At 38.2% G+C, this 21,261-nt stretch overlaps 1 long non-coding RNA gene across 1 annotated transcript; it reads left to right on the top strand.

The window, feature by feature from the left end:
- Window positions 1-7,799: 7,799 nt before the first annotated feature.
- Window positions 7,800-20,919, top strand: LOC124269293. Its single transcript, XR_006896484.1, has 3 exons — window positions 7,800-7,866; window positions 20,412-20,496; window positions 20,785-20,919. It is a non-coding gene; the product is annotated as an uncharacterized LOC124269293 (long non-coding RNA).
- The last annotated feature ends 342 nt before the right edge of the window (window positions 20,920-21,261 follow it).

Raw genomic sequence — 21,261 nt, forward strand, 5'->3', positions numbered from 1 at the left:
TAATATGTGAGCAATGAGTGAATTTTTAATTTTTTTTTACAATCTTTAAATTCTCAATAATTTCTGGTTGTACTGTAAAACCAGCATGCACGTCCTCAGATGGGCGAAATGTTCTTAAAGGCCGGGGTTCAAACCTATACACAGTTATGGTGTGGCCTCCTTATTCTTAAGTATGACGTTAAACCCCATTTCACCTTCACCTTCACCTCACCGATACATCCACACTGACGTACTCTTGTATCCAGATACAATATATATACGACCAGATCCACATTGATGAAGTCACGTGTCCACGTTATACCTAAAGACTAGGCACTCCATATATCCAATTTGATGTACACTTGTATTAAGATATTTTACGTAAACGACCAAGCATTCTATACTGATGCACTCTTGTATCCACATACAATAGATACACGGCCATGTAGTCGATACATCGCCACTGATGTACTCTTGTATCCAGATACAATAGATATACTACCTTGTGCTCGATACATCGCTACTGATGTACTCTTGTATCCAGATACAATAGATATACTACCGTGTGCTAGATACAGTGTGCTCGATACATCGCTACTGATGTACTCTTGTATCCAGATACGATAATATCCAGATAATAGATATACTATATTGTGCTCGATACATCGCCACTGATAAACTCTTGATGTACTCTTGTATCCAGATACAATAGATATACTACCGTGTGCTCGATACATCGCCACTGATGTACTCTTGTATCCAGATACAATAGATATACTACCATGTGCTCGATACATCGCTACTGATAAATTCTTGTATCCAGATACAATAGATATACTACCATGTGCTCGATACATCGCTACTGATGTACTCTTGTATCCAGATACAATAGATATACTACCATGTGCTCGATACATCGCTACTGATGTACTCTTGTATCCAGATACAATAGTATCCAGATACATAGATATGCTATGTGCTCGATACATCGCCACTGATAGTACTCTTGTATCCAGATACAATAGATATACTACCTTGTGCTCGATACATCGCTACTGATAAATTCTTGTATCCAGATACAATAGATATACTACCATGTGCTCGATACATCGCCACTGATGTACTCTTGTATCCAGATACAATAGATATACTACCAGATACAATGTGCTCGATACATCGCACACTGATGATAACTCTTGTATCCAGATACAATAGATATACTACCTTGTGTGCTCGATACATCGCTACTGATAAACTCTTGTATCCAGATACAATAGATATACTACGATACATCGCCATGATGTACTCTTGCTCGATACATCGCCACTGATGTACTCTTGTATCCAGATACAATAGATATACTACCATGTGCTCGATACATCGCCACTGATGTACTCTTGTATCCAGATACAATAGATATACTACCATGTGCTCGATACATCGCTACTGATGCAGATACAATAGATATACTACCTTGTGCTCGATACATCGCCACTGATAAACTCTTGTATCCAGATACAATAGATATACTACCTTGTGCTCGATACATCGCTACTGATGTACTCTTGTATCCAGATACAATAGAGATATACTCATGATATACTATGTGCTCGATACATCGCCACTGATGTACTCTTGTATCCAGATACAATAGATATACTACCATGTGCTCGATACATCGCCACTGATGTACTCTTGTATCCAGATACAATAGATATACTACCGTGTGCTCGATACATCGCTACTGATAAATTCTTGTATCCAGATACAATAGATATACTACCTTGTGCTCGATACATCGCCACTGATGTACTCTTGTATCCAGATACAATAGATATACTACCATGTGCTCGATACATCGCCACTGATGTACTCTTGTATCCAGATACAATAGATATACTACCATGTGCTCGATACATCGCTACTGATGTATTCTTGTATCTTGATATATACCTTGTGTCGATACAATAGCCACTGATACAATGTACTACCTCTTGCCACTGATCCAGATACAATAGATATACTACCATGTGCTCGATACATCGCCACTGATGTACTCTTGTATCTTGTATACCGTTGTGCTCGATGATGTAATATCCAGATACAATAGATATACTACCATGTGCTCTATGATACATCGCCACTGATGTATTCTTGTATCCAGATACAATAGATATACTACCGTGTGCTCGATACATCGCTACTGATAAATTCTTGTATCCAGATACAATAGATATACTACCTTGTGCTCGATACATCGCCACTGATGTACTCTTGTATCCAGATACAATAGATATACTACCATGTGCTCGATACATCGCCACTGATGTACTCTTGTATCCAGATACAATAGATATACTACCATGTGCTCGATACATCGCTACTGATGTACTCTTGTATCCAGATACAATAGATATACTACCTTGTGCTCGATACATCGCCACTGATGTACTCTTGTATCCAGATACAATAGATATACTACCATGTGCTCGATACATCGCCACTGATGTACTCTTGTATCCAGATACAATAGATATACTACCATGTGCTCGATACATCGCTACTGATGTACTCTTGTATCCAGATACAATAGATATACTACCATGTGCTCGATACATCGCCACTGATGTACTCTTGTATCCACATACAATAGATATGCGAACATGTGCCCGATACATCGCTACTGATGGACTCTCTCTTCTTCTATGTTTCCACTGATATACTCTCGTATCAGATATCACGTAAACGACCAGGCACTCGATGCATCCATACTGAAGGGCTCTGGACAGTGTCTACATGTTATAGAAAAATGGTTAGGCACTACATATATCCACTCTGATGCTTGTATTAAGACATTTTACGTCAACGACCAAGCATTTGATGCATCTGCACTGAATACCCTTGTATTCAGATATGATAGATATACGCTGATGCCCCTTGTGTCTAGGCGTTATACCTACACGAATCAGGAAGAGACTTAACTGCAAAGGCTGACAAAAGAAAGGATATCATTAGGGATGATACACTACTGGCAACACGTCACAAATCCGACACATTCGGCATCTCTAACAAGAAAGGTGTAAACATTCTGATGAATGCTCTGGATTCTAAGGCTTCAGATTTCTAACCAGATACGCTCCATGTGAGAATATTTACCTTGTTTTTAAGAAGCTAATTTTGTTAGTCTCGGGCTCACCAATGGTCAAAGCAGTGGAAACACTTAATGTCTCCGCCTACTTGGAATGCAAAGTTGTATGCATTCACCAGATGGAGGAATGCCTACAGTGTTGGCAGCTGGAATTGGTGAAGCCTACAATGTTGGCAGCTTGATTTGGTGATGCCTACAGTGATAACAGCTGGATTCGGTGATGCCTACAGTGATAACAGCTGGTTTCGGTGATGCCTACGATGTTAGCAGCTGGATTCGCTGATGCCTACGGTGTTGGCGGCTGGAATTGTGAAGCCTACAATGTTGGCAGCTTGATTCTGGTGATGCCTAGTGATAACAGCTGGATTTGGTGATGCCTACAGTGATAACAGCTGGTTTCGGTGATGCCTACAGTGATAACAGCTGGTTCTCGGTGATGCCTACAATGTTAGCAGCTGGATTGGCTGATGCCTACAGTGTTGGCAGCTGGAATTGGTGAAGCCTACAATGTTGGCAGCTTGATTTGGTGATGCCTACAGTGATAACAGCTGGATTCGGTGATGCCTACAGTGATAACAGCTGGTTTCGGTGATGCCTACGATGTTAGCAGCTGGATTCGCTGATGCCTACAGTGTTGGAATCTAGATTTCGCTGAAGCCTACAATGTTGGCAGCTGGATTCTGTTATGGCTCTAAAGTTGGCTTCCGGATTCGGTGATACAAACAGTGTTGGAAGCTGTATTTTGTGACACCAAGAATGTAAGAAGCCAGATTTGGTAATGCTTACAATGTTGGCAGTCGGATTCTGTTATGTCTATGATGTTGCCATCTTCACACAGAGCTGATGCCCTGCAAAAGGATGAGTTCTACACTTGAGATCAACACATGCTTCACACAGAGCTGATGCCCTGCCCCACAATAAGATGAGGTCAACTATTCAGATCAACATATACTTCACACAGAGCTGATGCCCACAATAGGATGAGGTCTACTCTTGAGATGAACATCTACTTCACACAGAGATGATGCCCTGCCCCACAATAAGATGAGGTCAACTATTCAGATCAACATATACTTCACACAGAGCTGATGCCCACAATAGGATGAGGTCTACTCCTGAGATGAACATCTACTTCACACAGAGCTGATGCCCACAATAAGATGAGGTCTACTCTTGAGATGAACATCTACTTCACACAGAGCTGATGCCCACAATAAGATGAGGTCTACTCCTGAGATGAACATCTACTTCACACAGAGCTGATGCCCACAATAAGATGAGGTCTACTCTTGAGATGAACATCTACTTCACACAGAGATGATGCCCTGCCCCACAATAAGATGAGGTCAACTATTCAGATCAACATATACTTCACACAGAGCTGATGCCCACAATAGGATGAGGTCTACTCCTGAGATGAACATCTACTTCACACAGAGCTGATGCCCACAATAAGATGAGGTCTACTCCTGAGAGAACATCTCTACTGATGCTTGAGATGAACATCTACTTCACACAGAGCTGATGCCCACAATAAGATGAGGTCTACTCCTTGAGATGAACATCTACTTCACACAGAGCTGATGCCCACAATAGGATGAGGTCTACTCCTGAGATGAACATCTACTTCACACAGAGCTGATGCCCACAATAAGATGAGGTCTACTCCTGAGATGAACATCTACTTCACACAGAGCTGATGCCTTGCAATAGGATGAGGTCTACTCCTGAGATGAACATCTACTTCACACAGAGCTGATGCCCACAATAGGATGAGGTCTACTCCTGAGATGAACATCTACTTCACACAGAGCTGATGCCCACAATAAGATGAGGTCTACTCCTGAGATGAACATCTACTTCACACAGAGCTGATGCCCACAATAGGATGAGGTCTACTCCTGAGATGAACATCTACTTCACACAGAGCTGATGCCCACAATAAGATGAGGTCTACTCTTGAGATGAACATCTACTTCACACAGAGATGATGCCCACAATAAGATGAGGTCTACTCCTGAGATGAACATCTACTTCACACAGAGATGATGCCCTTGCAATAGGATGAGGTCTACTACTCCTGAGATGAACATCTACTTCACACAGAGATGATGCCCACAATAGGATGAGGGTCTACTCTGGGGATGAATTTTATTTCACACAGATCAACAAAGGCTTCAATTACCAGTGAATGGAGTTGGATGGTTGTATCAATGTATGTGTAAGGGGCTCAGTGTTCATTGTGTGTATATAAAGTTGGGTAATGTGTGTGCTTCAACACAACTGGATAAGATGGTAAGAAATCAGTGAAAACAAACTGGTCCAAATGTCTTCTCAGTGAGCATGTCAAATCAGTGATTTTAGCAGTGCTTCAATTGCATTTTACTAGGGGAAATATTCCTTTCAGTGAGTGACTTGTCTGACTGAGTGAGTGATGCAATCTCTATAATTTTTTTACAACAGCAAACATAAAATATAAAGCAAACTTTAAAGTTTATTTAAATGTTAAATGCAACCATCTGAGCAGAAGTAAGAGCACATTGATACAGATTTGATATCACAACCTGACTGGTATTTGTTGCAATAAATATATACAGGACATTTTGCATTACCTGGCATAGCTTGAAATACCTATGGTAATATTTGTATAAAGCATAACTAGAATGTATAGATTACCATGATATATCTATACAATCTGAAACATCACAGCAAGCTTATATTATCACATGTATAGTAAGTTGTCCAACGTTCCACAATCTACTTACAGAAATATAGGTACAATAATCAAACAAATCAACAAATCTTTCTCCAATAGACATTGATCATCAAAGCTGTGTCTCGATCATGTCAAGATATGAGATCCTACTCATGATCAGTCATTAGTTATTATTAAGCCACATGAAATATTTGCTATTTTCACACAAATATTTTAAGCCGACTTAAGATGGTGTCAGTCCAGATGTCTAGGAACATCCTGGGCATCAAATGTTGCTACACAGGTTCTTCAGTGTTGGGGTGGGTGGAAGTGTTGGTGTCACCTGTTGTCGCTGGCGATCTTCCTCTGTGTGGGGGTGGATGTGGACATTGGGGTGGGTGGAAGTGTTGGGGTCACCTGTTGCTCCTCAGCCTGGCCATCTTCCTCTGTGTGTGGGGAAAGGTGGATGTGGACACTGGGGTGGGTGGAAGTGTTGGGGTCACCTGTTGCTCCTCAGCCTGGCCATCTTCCTCTGTGTGGGGGAAAGAGGGGGGTGATGTGGACACTGGGGTGGGTGGAAGTGTTGGGGTCTCCTGTTGCTCCTCAGACTGGTGATCTTCCTCTGTGTGGGGGTTGGATGTGGACATTGGGGTGGGTGGAAGTGTTGGGGGTCACATACTGCTACAGAGACAGCTTCTTGAACTTCTTGCTGGAGGTATTTGGAGTCTTTGGAGTAACAGATCGAGTGCCTGATGACATCATTCCTTCAAGAATTCTTAATGTTTTCTTTGACTCTCTGAAACATGGCAAAGAGAAAAATGTTTTTAAATAATTTTTTGACATCATAAGATTTTAAACCATACACAAGCTAAACATATATTTATAGTATTAATACAAGACTTCTGAGAAGAGGCATCTGACAGCTCTGACTTTACAGTTAGTTTACAGATCACTCTGTTAGTTTACAGATCACTCTGTTAGTTTACAGATCACTCACACAAAGGGGCACTTCATAGAGAAAAACATCTCAAATTCTGAATGACATTTAATTTACATTTTTTCACCATTATTTTCATGTTAATGGGAGCCTATTTGTTTTACATCTTATCTGAGCAATCTCTTTCACTTACTCCATTATTTGAACAGCCAATGTCATATAGAGCAACACAGTGACAGCAGTGAAGGAATGGGGAGCGTGTTCCCCCAGCAGACAAATGTGTACACACATATACATACATATCATGCAGATATCACACACCAAAAATGCAAGCACCTTTCACTTTGGCATCACACACACATCATCATCTGTGTGATGTGTGTGTATGCGTGTGATGTCTCCACGATGTGTGTGTGATGTTTGCGTGATATCTGCATGTGTGTGAGGTGTTTGTGATGTCTGCATGATTTGTGTGATGCATCTGTGTGATGTTTGCATGATGTCTGTGTGTGATATCTGCATGATCTGTGTGTAATGTCTGTGTGATGTGTGAGTTCTGCATGATTTGTGTGATGCATCTGTGTGATGTCTGCATGATGTCTCTGTGTGACATCTGCATGATCTCTGGGTGTGTAATGTCTGCATGTGTGACTTCTGCATGATGTGTGTGATGTGTATGATATGTGTGCATGTGTGTGATGTCTGCATGATGTGTGTGATGTCAGCATGTGTGTGATCTCTGCATAATGTGTGTGATGTCTGTATGATGTGTGTGATGTCTGCATGTGTGTGTGATGTCTGCATGATATGTGTGATGTCTGTATGATGTGTGTGATGTCTGCATGAGGTGTGATGTCTGTATGATGTGTGTGATGTCTGCATGATGTGTGTGATGTCTGCATGATGTCTGTATGATGTGTGTGTTTGACAGACATTCTCAGAATGAAACAATGTAATGTACTCGGTAATCCAGCAACTGCTGATGATGTAGGTGTAGAAGTGAGCTAGTATACTCTAGCTAGTAGAGAGGTAGACAGCAGATGATGTAGGTGTAGAAGTGAGCTAGTATACTCTAGCTAGTAGAGAGGCAGACAGCAGATGATGTAGGTGTAGAAGTGAGCTAGTATACTCTAGCTAGTAGAGAGGCAGACAGCAGATGATGTAGGTGTAGAAGTGAGCTAGTATACTCTGGCTCAGGAGAGGTAGACAGCAGATGATGTAGGTGTAGAAGTGAGCTAGTACCAGACGGGTTTTACCTTTATAAGATCTTATAAGATTCTTATAAGAATCTTATAAGATTCTTATAAGAAGATGAATTCTTATAAGATTCTTATAAGAAATAATTAGGAATAAGAAACTTATAAGAAATTATAATGGTGTTTCTTATAATTTAATCTTATATATTTCTTAGTGACAAAAAATTTCTTATAAGAACTTTTCATCTTTTCTTATTTTGTATGAGAAACTTATAAGAAGTTAAAATGTTCATTTTTACAAAATTTATTCTCTGATATGAGTGGATATCTACAATAAACATAACATACATGAAACATAACATCATTGATAAAATTTGTTCTTCCAAATCTACATATTTCTACAATTTTCAAGGGTTTGGCAGTTACATTCAAAATACATACTTTACAAATTATTTCAATCACAAATAGAGTTTATTGCCATAAAAAACAAAAAATGGAATTTATGGAGTATTGAAAATAAAAGACACAGTTTTTCCATTGTACAACTAAAAAAAGAGAGGTTTACTATGCTGAAATTACAAAAATATTTTGGAAGATATTTTAAACAAATTGTTAAAGGTCTCATGCAATGCAAAACACAACTTTGCAGATTCTGATACCTTGGTATGGACTTACAGTTACCAATCATCAAAATGCAAATTCAACTTATAAAGTTGAAAAAAATGTGATGAAAAAATACCGCGAAAAATCGGAGTTCAAACGATTCACTAATTTCACCCCAGCTTGGGGTAAAAGTGGTTTCAATAGCTATGCCAAGGCCAAGGCAAAGTGATTAGATTTGCATGGCTTGGAACCAGGATGCCTGGAACATTGGTTTATTCACTAGATGGTCACCCAGCAAGTAATGCTTTCAAGGATTATCACTCTAGTCAAAGTTAGAGAACAAAAGATGTTTCTTGTGATTACAAGCATCTTGGATCTGCAGTAATAAAAATACACTGGTTCCATACTTTTCACATCATGCTTTTGGGGTTGGTTGGCAGATTTACAAAACCATTAGTTTTCAAGAAAGTAAAGTGCATTAGAAATACTAATATCATCGTTAAAAATGCTCAGCTTCAAAACTGCAATGTTTCAATTCATGTACTCAGTATATGGAAACATAGAAAACAACATATGTTGATTGTGATAAGCAGCATCTGTCACAGACAAAACTCAATGTCTGCTAATGACAATATGCACTTATCAGGTTATACACCATAAATGTTCTGTCTCTGTCACATTATGTAATTACAAGGGGACAGGCAGATGTGATACTTGTACATCAACATGTTATGATGTTTGCTGATTGCAAACAAAACTGCATCCATTTGTCTCTGGATGAACAGATCGGACGGAAACCGTGCAAACTCAGATTATCAGTTTCCAAGTCCTACTTTGTACTTGGACAAACGTTAAGCAGCTCAAAAGCAAACGCAATAGTCACCATCTCAGTTTTTGTTGATTGAATCAAATGCAAAATGCAGAAAATCAGCATGTATTTAAAGAACCCAACATTTCTATATATACACACACCTGCACGTGACGGCAAATGAACCAGCTTAATGAAAATCTCTGCCATACACCCAAGGCTTAAGCCCCATCTGTATCCCAGTTGCTTCGCTTTTACTCGATGAATTTCTATTGGTGTAAACCCAACTACCAACATATGTTGCACTTTTGATTTGCGATTATATGCTTTTATAATTTTGCTTGTCTCAGAAATGTATAATAAGTCATGAATAAATGATAATTGTGATTTAATTCATATTTGCTTTTGGCTGCATGTAACCTTTAAAAATATTCTAAAAACAGGGAAAAAAATACATTTACATCTCAAAAGCACAACAAAAATGATTCTTAACTGATCGTAACAACAACCTCAATCTTTTCCAAAACATTTGGTACATTACAGAGAAAAACAGCATCAGAATCGTGGAACCTTGATAAAGACACACTTCCGCTTCAAAGCATTCAGATCCACAGCAGTTATTTTCTTTGTCATTAGTGGACCTCACTTCCCTAATGTATTTGACTTCCATGAAGTTACTCACTCACTTCCAAGCACCTAATCATGGCAAAGTTTCTTGTCACACAGACACAACTGCTGAATTCCTGACACTGACACACGGGAGAAACTCGCATGAAAGTTTCATTATGCCATACATATGTGATGAATCACTTGCATATAGCACAGTACAACTATTTCTTAAAAAGTACACGCTTTGTATGCCTCTGAGAAGTAAACATCTCCATCGACTTTGACCCCTTTAAAAGTCACTAGCTTTTCAAAAAGGACCAGAAACTCTTTTCCCTTCACAGCATGATCATACTCTGGTGACAACTGGTTTAGGAATTCCCTTGTTGCTCCAATGAGATAAACCTGCGCATCCAACATCATAATCACCTTTGTATTTTGATTTGTTTTTCAACCTACAGTAGAGATCATATGCCACACTGTTCTTTCTATGGCAGGAATCAACTCAGGCATTTTCTGCATGACTGCAACAGCATGAGCTATCTGTTTATCTGGTTTATGCTGAGTTCCATTAAATAGCTTCAATGGAAAACCATTTGCATCTTCAAAGGGAAAGCATGAAAAGCACCACAGAGGACCTAAATTCAGAACATTATCAGGCAAGTGCAGTAGTTGGTGTACATTAAGAGCCACATTTGATTCCCCATACATCACTGGAAACATTGCAACAAATCTAGCTAACAGTATCTCGCTGTATGGATATCTGAAGGTTTGATGGAATCCTGCAATAGTAAGAAAATACTTCTGATAAAACAAAAATGTCTGTAGTACTCTGGCATAAGAATATCATGCATGACTGCTGGAGCATAATATAACATCCAGTATTTCCATCTCGATGCCTTCCAGTAATCAGAGTCCATCAAAGATCTTGGCAATCTTGACATGTAGTTGGGAGGTTTTATTTGGAGCAGCCGCCGGTTAACTTTATCAATCAAACCAGCAACACTAAATACTTGAGCATTATGCTTACTTGCAAACCACAGTGAATGCATAAGCTATAATTTTTAAGAAGTACACTGCATATAATCAATGCCAGTTCCATGTACAAACTGAAAATGTGAGGTAAGAAAACCATGAGGGGCCCTTTGATGCCATTTACTGGCACCTTCAATCGACAGCATCAAGAGCATCCCTAGTCACTGAGTTGTTCCTCGCTGATCTATTGGTCCATCCAAACATTCCGCGTTTGAGGGAAGACTCTTGTATGGCCTTTTCCTACTTTCACAACTCTTCCTGTTTGAAGACACTTTCACACATGACGACTGTCCATTGTAACTGATTCATGGCACAAACACATGCTCTAGCAGGAAGACTACAGGTACTTCTATCAATATATTTCTTTATTACTCTAACTGCTCCATCTAAAAGCTGTACTACGCAAACTTTTCCAAATCTTTGTATCGTTTTCTATAAAAGGTGTTGCTAGGAAATCCTTGTCATAGATGGTTTCTTTTTTAGGCTACCACATTCCCAAACCCAGCTAAAACCATATTTTCCTCGGGTATCTCCTTCCTCTGCATAAGGTAGTCCATTTATCATTAGGTAAAATTGGGCCATAAGTTGGTTTTGGAACTTCTAAACGTGGCTTTAGGCACCATCTGTATTAAAAGTCACCGGCTCAAATCATATTAATTGACTTGTGGATCCCGGCCGGCAACTTAATTTCTTGTATTGTAAACCATCACAGATATCTTCAACTGCCTCTTCATTCCCTTTGCTACTTGATTTTATGTAATAAACCAAAGTGATGAACCCTGGCGCTTTGAACATTGATTGTAGTTGAGGATTCTATCGGAATTTCAATGAAGCCAGACACTTCACTTCCTTCTTCATTTAGTTTCTTCAAAACATAGCGGATTCTGGCAGGTGTCCACATTCTTTGATGTTCTAACAACAAGCAAACAAAAATGAACAGTAATTTCTGTGGTAAATCAGTGGATGGTCAACATTGTGGTAAAATATTCTTTAAAAGCATATAGCCGAAGTTGGCAGACAGTGCGTCCCGCTGTACAGTGCAAGTGAAGCAGATGCAAACAAACTCAGCTATCCCATCCGATGTAAGAGAATGCCGGTTGTAAAAGGCCAGAATCAGTAGTATGCTGACAGATAGTGCCGGTCTGTGTAACCCTTCAGCAGCTTTACGGGAATCAGACTCTGCTATAAAATCCTCATCTTCACTGTTTTGGCAATCCTCTTCAGACAGTTCATCAATAACAAACCAAATTCATCGCTTGAACATGTTGAATGAAAGCTTCATCCTCCAGAATAATGATTTCTTGCATGTCATCATCACTTCACCTGAAAAAACAAGATCAGGATATAAAAGAGAGACTTTCAATTGGAAACTAAGGATATTTGTAATGGAATGCAATATATTGAGGTGACTTTTGGTGTCTCAGTGTATATCTCTTTCTCTTTAACAATTTATTTGTAATCTATTATTGTTTATCAGTGGCGCAGGGCCTTTGTACCCATCGTACAAAAGGAGAGGTAAGATAGTTCCACTCTTAAAACCCAAAAGTATTCTTCTTATAAATGTTTCCAGTGTTGGAAATCAGAAGGTTTTCTAAATCTTATCCACTTTCATCAATTTCAAAATTACTAACAATATTGTTGCTGCATCACCTAGCAATGACCGACGAGGATAGTGATGTCATACCATTGTAAAGATGACATCATAATTTGACATACTTCGAACAGTAAAATGCATGAATATTAAATCTGTTATTGCATAAATAGGGAAACTCAGTAAGCCCCAATAAACTCTACTTTAGTGAGCAAGTATACCCAGGAGGTACAGATAAGCCGGGCGATTCATGTAAATTGTGCTGCAAAACATTGCAAATTTGAAAACCCACCTATTAAGTCTATTGCATGGCTGGCACGCTTGAAGCTCTTTGTAAATAATTAATAAATGTGATCTTACAATGCATAATACTGCACGCCCGCAATCGTGAAGCCAAGCACGTGTGGATAGATAAAATAACTGAAGTATACGGAGAGGTTCTATTGTAGGACATGAACTGATAACTTGCAGTCTTTCTTTATCGCTTCTCATATTACACATCAGCGTTAATTCACAAACACTAACATTTAAATCCATATTTTAAAAAATTAATGGAAAATGGCAAAATACCCAAATGTAGATTTGGAGGAGGTGAGTACACTAAGCAAGTTATTTGGTTACTCAAAGGAAAATTAGGATACCCAACTGAGATGAACACAAGGGGAGCACAACTCAATGACCCAAAAGTTAATATCTGCCAGCCTGTATTCCTTTAAGAAATACCAACTTATCTAGACTGAATAAGGACTGAAATAAAAGATCTAACTCATTAAAAATTATTTTTTCAAAATGTTGACTACTTCAAATCCTAGTACTTCCCTTTTTCCTCAACATCAGATTTCTCAAATTTCTTGGACAAGTTGAAGATTGAAATAAAGCTCTGAATTCAGACTCCATGTTTCATTCTTGAAAATCCCGAATCTTGCTTCGTAATTTCATCTAGCATTACGTGACTGTTGTCCTGATGTTGAATCATGCTGCAACGGAGCTGTTCCTCCAATACCACCTTCACCTTCACTTGTTACGTAATGGTGTAGAAGAACATTCATATCATCATCTGTAGACTGATACTGATGACTCTCCTCATCTCTTCAAATAACACTGATTCAGTCCCCGTTTGCTGGCTCTTGTGTTATCAACAACATCAGAAGAGCTAGGCAAATGAGTGTCGAACTTTGTTGTAATCCTTCATGAATGCTCTTTTAGAACTTGGTGGGACACCCTCTTTCCAGTGTGCCCCTGATATATCTGTAAGATACCGACTCTTTTCTTGGTGGGTCTGCCATCTCAAGTGATGTTTCTTGAAACTATCAATATAATTCAACCTTTGAGAATAATCTGCAGCATACAATAAAACATATGTTAGAAGAATAAACTGTAAATCAACAATAATATTCTTTCAATTTGATTTTGATGGTTTTTTCCCATAATTACTTCACCGCAATTTGGTCACTTCATCCTCGCAGCTTGCTTTCTATGTGCTGTTTCTACCGTGCTTCGTGACTCATTCCATGCCGGTAAGTTCCATCTAAACCCTGCGCCGTTAGCGCAAGTTCCATTCGACTCGCCATGTTCTCGCCTGTCGTCATCGGTACGAACCCCAATCAGTACCAACTACACGTTCAAAAACCGAGCGCAAACCTCCGTTCACTAAATCATTCAAAGGGTACCAATGAGTCAATGCGCTTAATATGTTCAAACCTTTACGAAAGTTGTAATATTCAAAGTGAAACCCAACCAGAATGTGGTAAAACGGCACCAGATCTTGTTTCCATTTCACCATTACTAACCCGTAAAGTAAACATGTACTATGTAATAAACCGTTAATGGACGATTTAGATTCATCTGACTGGGTCTTTTTCATTTTAAAATTGCATGTCCGTCGTGATGTTTTCTGCTAAAATGACATCAATATATATATGTATGCTATAAATTTTAATGTGCGGTTTAAAACGGATTATTGCTGCAATAAAATAAAGCTATTTCCAGCCAGCCCTTACCTTTTAAGGGCTATTTTCTCTTTGAACCTAAAGCCGACCATTTCTCTACTCAACTTGAATCGGTCCCTTTCGTTCATTGGTGTGCTTCCGTTTCCGCACGCATGCGCCAAAATGGAATTCCAAAATGAAGTTCTGGAATCGAATGCAACAGTTGATTTCTAAATTTAATCGTACAAAACGGGTCTGGAAATACTGAATTAAATAGTACAGATATTTCCAACACCCACGATAATCGTAATCATCGATTTTAAAATGAAATAATTAAGTGAAAAGATAAATGGAATAAATGAAACAATCCATCATTGCAGCTTGGTATAAAACATGAACCATAAGGTTACCGGTTCCGATTCCTGAACATTACTGACGATTCTATATGGAAGTAACCAAATGCCCAGCTGGCGGCAATTTTCATTTCTCCATTGTCAACGACTCAGCTGATTTTGTCACAGCATTTTACCATTCTTGATTCCTGTAATTTTCATTTCTCCTTTGTCAACGACTCATGATTTGTTACTTCATTTACCATTCTTGATTCCCGATTTGGGCAGCAATTTGAAGTGAAATGGCAAAGGAAGCTCGACGTCGTGCTGTTAGGAACCTACCACTTCGATGAAAGTGTAAGTATCGAGGATAAAACATCTGAGGTTTGTTGAATTAATGACCAAAGACGTATCTTGATATGACGAAAGTACTATGAAGACGTGATTCTGAGTATCTGTTCCAGTGACGTCAACTAACCATGTAACACTTATGGTTTGAAATTTAAAATCTAACAATTTAGTAGGTGGCGATGATTCACTAATGTTTCAATTCCTGCCGTCTCTACACTGCAGTCCCGTATTTTTAAATATATCCAGGACGATTTCATTGACATAATTGTTTAAAACCTTATAAATTAGACTTACAGCTAATGTGAAAGTCTTGATTCACTGGCCCCACCGTAAAATGCCAATCCACGAGTCTCGGCGATTTCACATTAGTCGCCTCGAGAAGTTCATCTCTTCAAACAATTGTTAAATCTGTCTAATGAATTGTTTTGAATTAATAATTTCTCAACACAGTTATTATTTGCTGCGGGATCACTGTGTTTAGTAGCAAATCAGTGTTACTCAGATTTGATATTTGTGATTGACTTAATACATTATAAGACACTCAATTGTAATTTATTACAAACACTATTATAATACTATAGTGATAACATATTGGACTTAATTAAAATTATATATATATTTGACAGACATTATAGTAGTATTTCTAATTGTTATTACAGTAATATTGATTTTGCATTTTATGATTGTGTTGCAACATATAATATACATTTACTGATGGAATAAACTCTGTTTCATCTAGTTAGGAGAGATTCGATGGCCAAAGCTGAGTGGTTCTCAAGGAACAGAGGTGGAGGATGAAGAGATGCGGGCAGGCTGACTCTTCAAGAGGAAGCTACCATGCGGAAAGGAGACCACGTATGGCCATGGTTGACGTTGTCGTACAAGGCCAAGACTTTCTAGGATGTAAGTATAAAAAAAAAAACCTTAATGATTTAAGTGAGAGCTGCCCCAGAACTCCTCAATTTACTGTATATTTCCATTTTGAGGTTTGATTACTGCAATTTGATTGTAATGGTAGTAATTTAGGATCAGCTTTTCCTGGGTCTCATTTCAACTCCCATGGTAGGTTTATAAATTAGATGTATTGTGTTTGACTATGTGAAAATGTAACGTCTCTAAAAGCATTGGATCATTGATGCCAGATTTCAACGATGTGTTACATATCATGGTATCTTGAATGATACACAAATAGTAGCTTCTGTTGACAGCTGTGTTAAATTTCATATCATTACTATCTCAAATGTGCTTAAATCTAATAGGTAAATACTTCCAACGAAAGTGAGCAAGTTTGATACTCAAAATTGTTCACTAGTATACTAAAAATGGTATTTCCATGAAAGTGTCAATTTAGTATCCCTGTTTATTACGTGTCAAAGAGAATCAAGTGAATTCAATTGACAGCTTGTTGACGTTTCTACATCTTTATAACTCAAATCCTGCTGATAAAGTATCAAGGCATTCTAATGGCAGTACTAATATTTCTTTTCATTAGACGCTGGCCAGAAATAGGAAACTTTCTATTATCATATGTGCAGTGGTATTACCATAGTGCAATATTTCCATAAATGTTTAACACAGCAGTATCTTCATTTTAGTAATAAGATTTCAGTCGCATAACAGTACTACCCCACCAATTATAATTTACCAACTATGTGTTGCAATAGTATGTAGTATCATAGTTTATAATTAATCCTTGATTAGCTTGTAAACTTTACAATTTTAGGAGAAAAATCAAAATCACAGTGAAAATAATTATTGATCATTTTGTAAGATATGCATTATAGATTATCATTTGTTTCAGTATGTAATCAAAAAATTACATCCTCAGGAGCATAAAACCATAGCAATAAGGCTAGTCTAGTCTTAGCCTAGGCCGCAACGGTAGAAGATGAGTCTATTCAAGTCCAAGTGTTTATATCAATTGAAATTTGTTTTCTATGACATCGCATCTGCATTGGAGTTTGTTTTGTCCTTTCAGCTGACAAGGAAGAAGCTGCAAGCAGGTAACCTCTACTGAAAGGTAGCCTATCCTGATAAGAAGCAGGAAAAAGAAAGCTGATGCTGAATCAGAACCCAAAAAAAGGAACTCACAACCCTGGACAAAGCTACAGAACTCCACAAAGGTATGCAATACTTTAAAAGGACACAATCTCAGAAAAGATGAAGTTGATAAAGGATTTGTTAATTGTAGATTTCAATTCTTAGTTCAAAACATGCCCAATACTTCAAGACATGTTACTTTACACGCCTGTCATATGCGGTGAAGTTGTCCCATCTTGCCGGTGTCTAGCATGCTCGTGAAATAACCCATAATGCCAACATTGCAGGCTTGGCTTTAGGGAGGATAGATTAAGATAATATTGGCTGGTAACAGCATATGACATAAATCAGCTTGACAAAACCCAAATAGGTATCTCACTTCATGAAGTCTAATTTGATCTGCTGTGGACTAGATATTAAAGATTTTTAACTAGAGTGTGCATATAAAACTTCAAAGTAACTATTCATAAGCAAAACTTGATGAGGATTTCAAGCAATCAATATTGATTTCACCCTACTCAAAACTACTATGTCAACTTTCCCTCAAGTAACAAATCAAAGAGTGACGTAATCTTTATGACAAGTTTACAACATTACGCTACATTATATATGTTGGAAATTAATGTAATTTTACTGACAATTACTTCTAAAGTTCTTATGGGCAAGTGTATAAAATCCATCAGGGCCTGTGGCAAGTAAACATGGATGAAAACAAGTAATTTGAATCCTTGTCATAAAACAAATTTAAAACTGTTTTTACTCATCACAAATATAATTGACTGCAAGACCAGCTTTCAAAGTAAAGAAGTTTTGATGATAAGGAAGAGATAATGATGTTTTGTATGAAATAATTCAAGTATTTTTTTATTGTTAAAATTATATTGACTTTATTAGCTTTTAAAGATATACTGAAATTTTAAAATCATATTTCAGAAAAAGAACCCAAGACTACAAAGGCAGCTGAGAAGAAGGCCCAGATTAGAGCCCAGGAGAAGATGGTGGAGGAGCTCCTGGCTGGTGCAGTACCGGCCATGGAGACAGTGTGATGAGGTGGAGGAGCTGAAGCTGAGCCTTGAGGAGAAAGATAATGTCATCAAGGAGAAGGAAGAAATCATAAAGGAGAAGGAGCTGTTACTAAAGGAAAAGGAGCAGTTACTAAAGGACAAGGATGAAGAACTCTTTGCCATGAAAGCCAACCTTTGCTATGAGACTTGAACAGCCAAAGACAATTCCATGCCCATGCAATGGTGCTCTGGCATCCTCTCTGAGGGTCAGAAGGTGTTCAAACTTTATTAGTCAACTGGCAGAATTATGTCCAGTCATAGAAGCCGCAGAAACACTGCTCATGAGCCAACCAAATCATTATATATTCCTCGACCTTCTGCTTTCTCCCTCCCATCAAATCCAGGCTTAGCGAGTCCACCAGCCCCACCACCGCCTTTCCCATCACTGTCACCTGTGTCACCCCAGGCAACCACTCCGTCATCACTATCATGTGGGCTGACCTTGTTGACCCTTGGCGGAGGGGTAATGGTGAAGAAAATAGTCCTAGATCGCCATGCCTTTCTTCTGCCAGTGGGATCGACTTCCAAGCTGGTCAGAAATTTGCTTCATGCATTTTTTCTGACCAGGAGCTTGTGAGAATCATCGGCAGAAGGGAAGGGGACGAAGGCTGCTTGCTACAACAAATGATAGTGGCAGCAATAAAGGGTAATTCTATTAAAGACCTTGCAAAATTTAGCCCAAAAAGTGTAAAACCATATGGAAATATAGAATTGAACATCTCTATACATTGTATTTATATACAATTATTGTGTTATGCAAGTTTGTGTAAAAGGTCCACAGCAATGAAATATAAACAATTGTAATAAAAGTTACAATGGATATTTAAATATATTCATATAAGGAAGGTAAAGCAAACTAAATTCTTCAATGTACCTTTGAGCAGTGTGTGTTCTACTCAGTTATAAATTGTTTGTACCACATCATTTATACATAGATAAAAATCTTTTTAAACAGTTCTACATTTCAAGCTACTTTGCACCAGTTATCAAATGAGATATTGTAACACTGTTGATACAAACATTGTCAATATTGTGCAACATAATACAGCTAAGTTAAACTGATTTTAATCAATCTTTTCATTACAGGGTTTGTGTTATCAAAGAGCCCGAAGACAACCGAGAGAGAATTGGTTCAAATCATCAACTGCCAGTGTGCGGACTCACGGAAAAAGAACAGGAACCGTGTGATCACTACTGACCTCTGACTGATACAGGTTGCAGGGCACCAGATAAAGGCCAGTAAAAACTATATCTGTGTAAAGCATTAGCTCAAAGAACGCAATGCATTGAAATCCTCATGTTTGAAATGTTTCACAATAAATACACTTGTTTGTTGTGATCTAATTAAAGATGAATAATATGTCTAATGCCTGTATGTTGAATTTTGTTTGTTGAATCAATATTGCTCTTGCTCACATGGCCAACTGAAGAGAGCTTTTGTTTCTAATAATATTGTGTGACATCACGAAGGTAGTATAACAAGAAAATGATCATTTACAGATGGATTTTACAATAATAACTTTGACTTCCAGAACCTGTCAGACATTTTTTATTGAACATTTGAGGTGAGGTAAACCCTCATTTTTGGTGTTTAATGCCGCTTTCAAGTGTTATTGCAGGAGAAAGCCTGCAATGCCAGTGTAACTTTAGCGTTGCTGTGAAACTTGGTCATCAGCAGCTGTAACTATGGTTGGTACTGGTTGAATATCACATGAGAATCTTATATAGAATCTTTATAAGTTTCTTATAAGATTCTTATAAGTATCTTCTAAGTTTCTTATAACATTCATTTATATAGAATCTTATAAGAAACATATAAGAAACATATAAGAATCTTATAAGAAACATATAAGAATCTTATAAGAATCTTATAAGTTCTTATCTACATTTCACATACAAAATTCTTATAAGTTTCTTATAAAAACTTATAAGAATCTTATAAGAAACTTATGAAACTTATAAGAATCTTATAAGAAACTCTATAAGAATCTTATAAGAAACTTATAAGAATCTTATAAGAATCTTATAAGAAACTTATAAGAATATTTCGTGATGGGAATACTCTAGCTAGTAGGGAGACAGACAGCAGATGATGTAGGTGTAGAAGTGAGCTAGTATACTCTAGCTAGTAGAGAGGCAGACAGCAGATGATGTAGGTGTAGAAGTGAGCTAGTATACTCTAGGTAGTAGAGAGGCAGACAGCAGATGATGTAGGTGTAGAGTGAGCTGAGCTAGTATAGAGCAGACAGCAGATGATGTAGGTGTAGAAAGTGAGCTAGTATACTCTAGTAGTAGAGGCAGACAGCAGATGATGTAGGTGTAGAAGTGAGCTAGTATACTCTAGCTAGTAGAGAGGCAGACAGCAGATGATGTAGGTGTAGAAGTGAGCTAAGTATACTCTAGCTAGTAGAGAGACAGACAGATGATGATGTAGAAGGTGTAGAAGTAGAGAGGCAGTTGTATAGCTCTAGCTAGTAGAGAGGCAGACAGCAGATGATGTAGGTGTAGAAGTGAGCTAGTATACTCTAGCTAGTAGAGAGGCAGACAGCAGATGATGTAGGTGTAGAAGTGAGCTAGTATACTCTAGCTAGTAGAGAGGCAGACAGCAGATGATGTAGGTGTAGAAGTGAGCTAGTATACTCTAGCTAGTAGAGAGGCAGACAGCAGATGATGTAGGTGTAGAAGTGAGCTAGTATACTCTAGCTAGTAGAGAGGCAGACAGCAGATGATGTAGGTGTAGAAGTGAGCTAGTATACTCTAGCTAGTAGAGAGGCAGACAGCAGATGATGTAGGTGTAGAAGTGAGCTAGTATACTCTAGCTAGTAGAGAGGCAGACAGCAGATGATGTAGGTGTAGAAGTGAGCTAGTATACTCTAGCTAGTAGAGAGGCAGACAGCAGATGATGTAGGTGTAGAAGTGAGCTAGTATACTCTAGCTAGTAGAGAGGC

Source organism: Haliotis rubra, unplaced genomic scaffold (genome assembly GCF_003918875.1).
Source record: "Haliotis rubra isolate DU_JTF1 unplaced genomic scaffold, ASM391887v1 Scf1437, whole genome shotgun sequence".
Lineage (NCBI taxonomy): Eukaryota > Metazoa > Mollusca > Gastropoda > Lepetellida > Haliotidae > Haliotis > Haliotis rubra.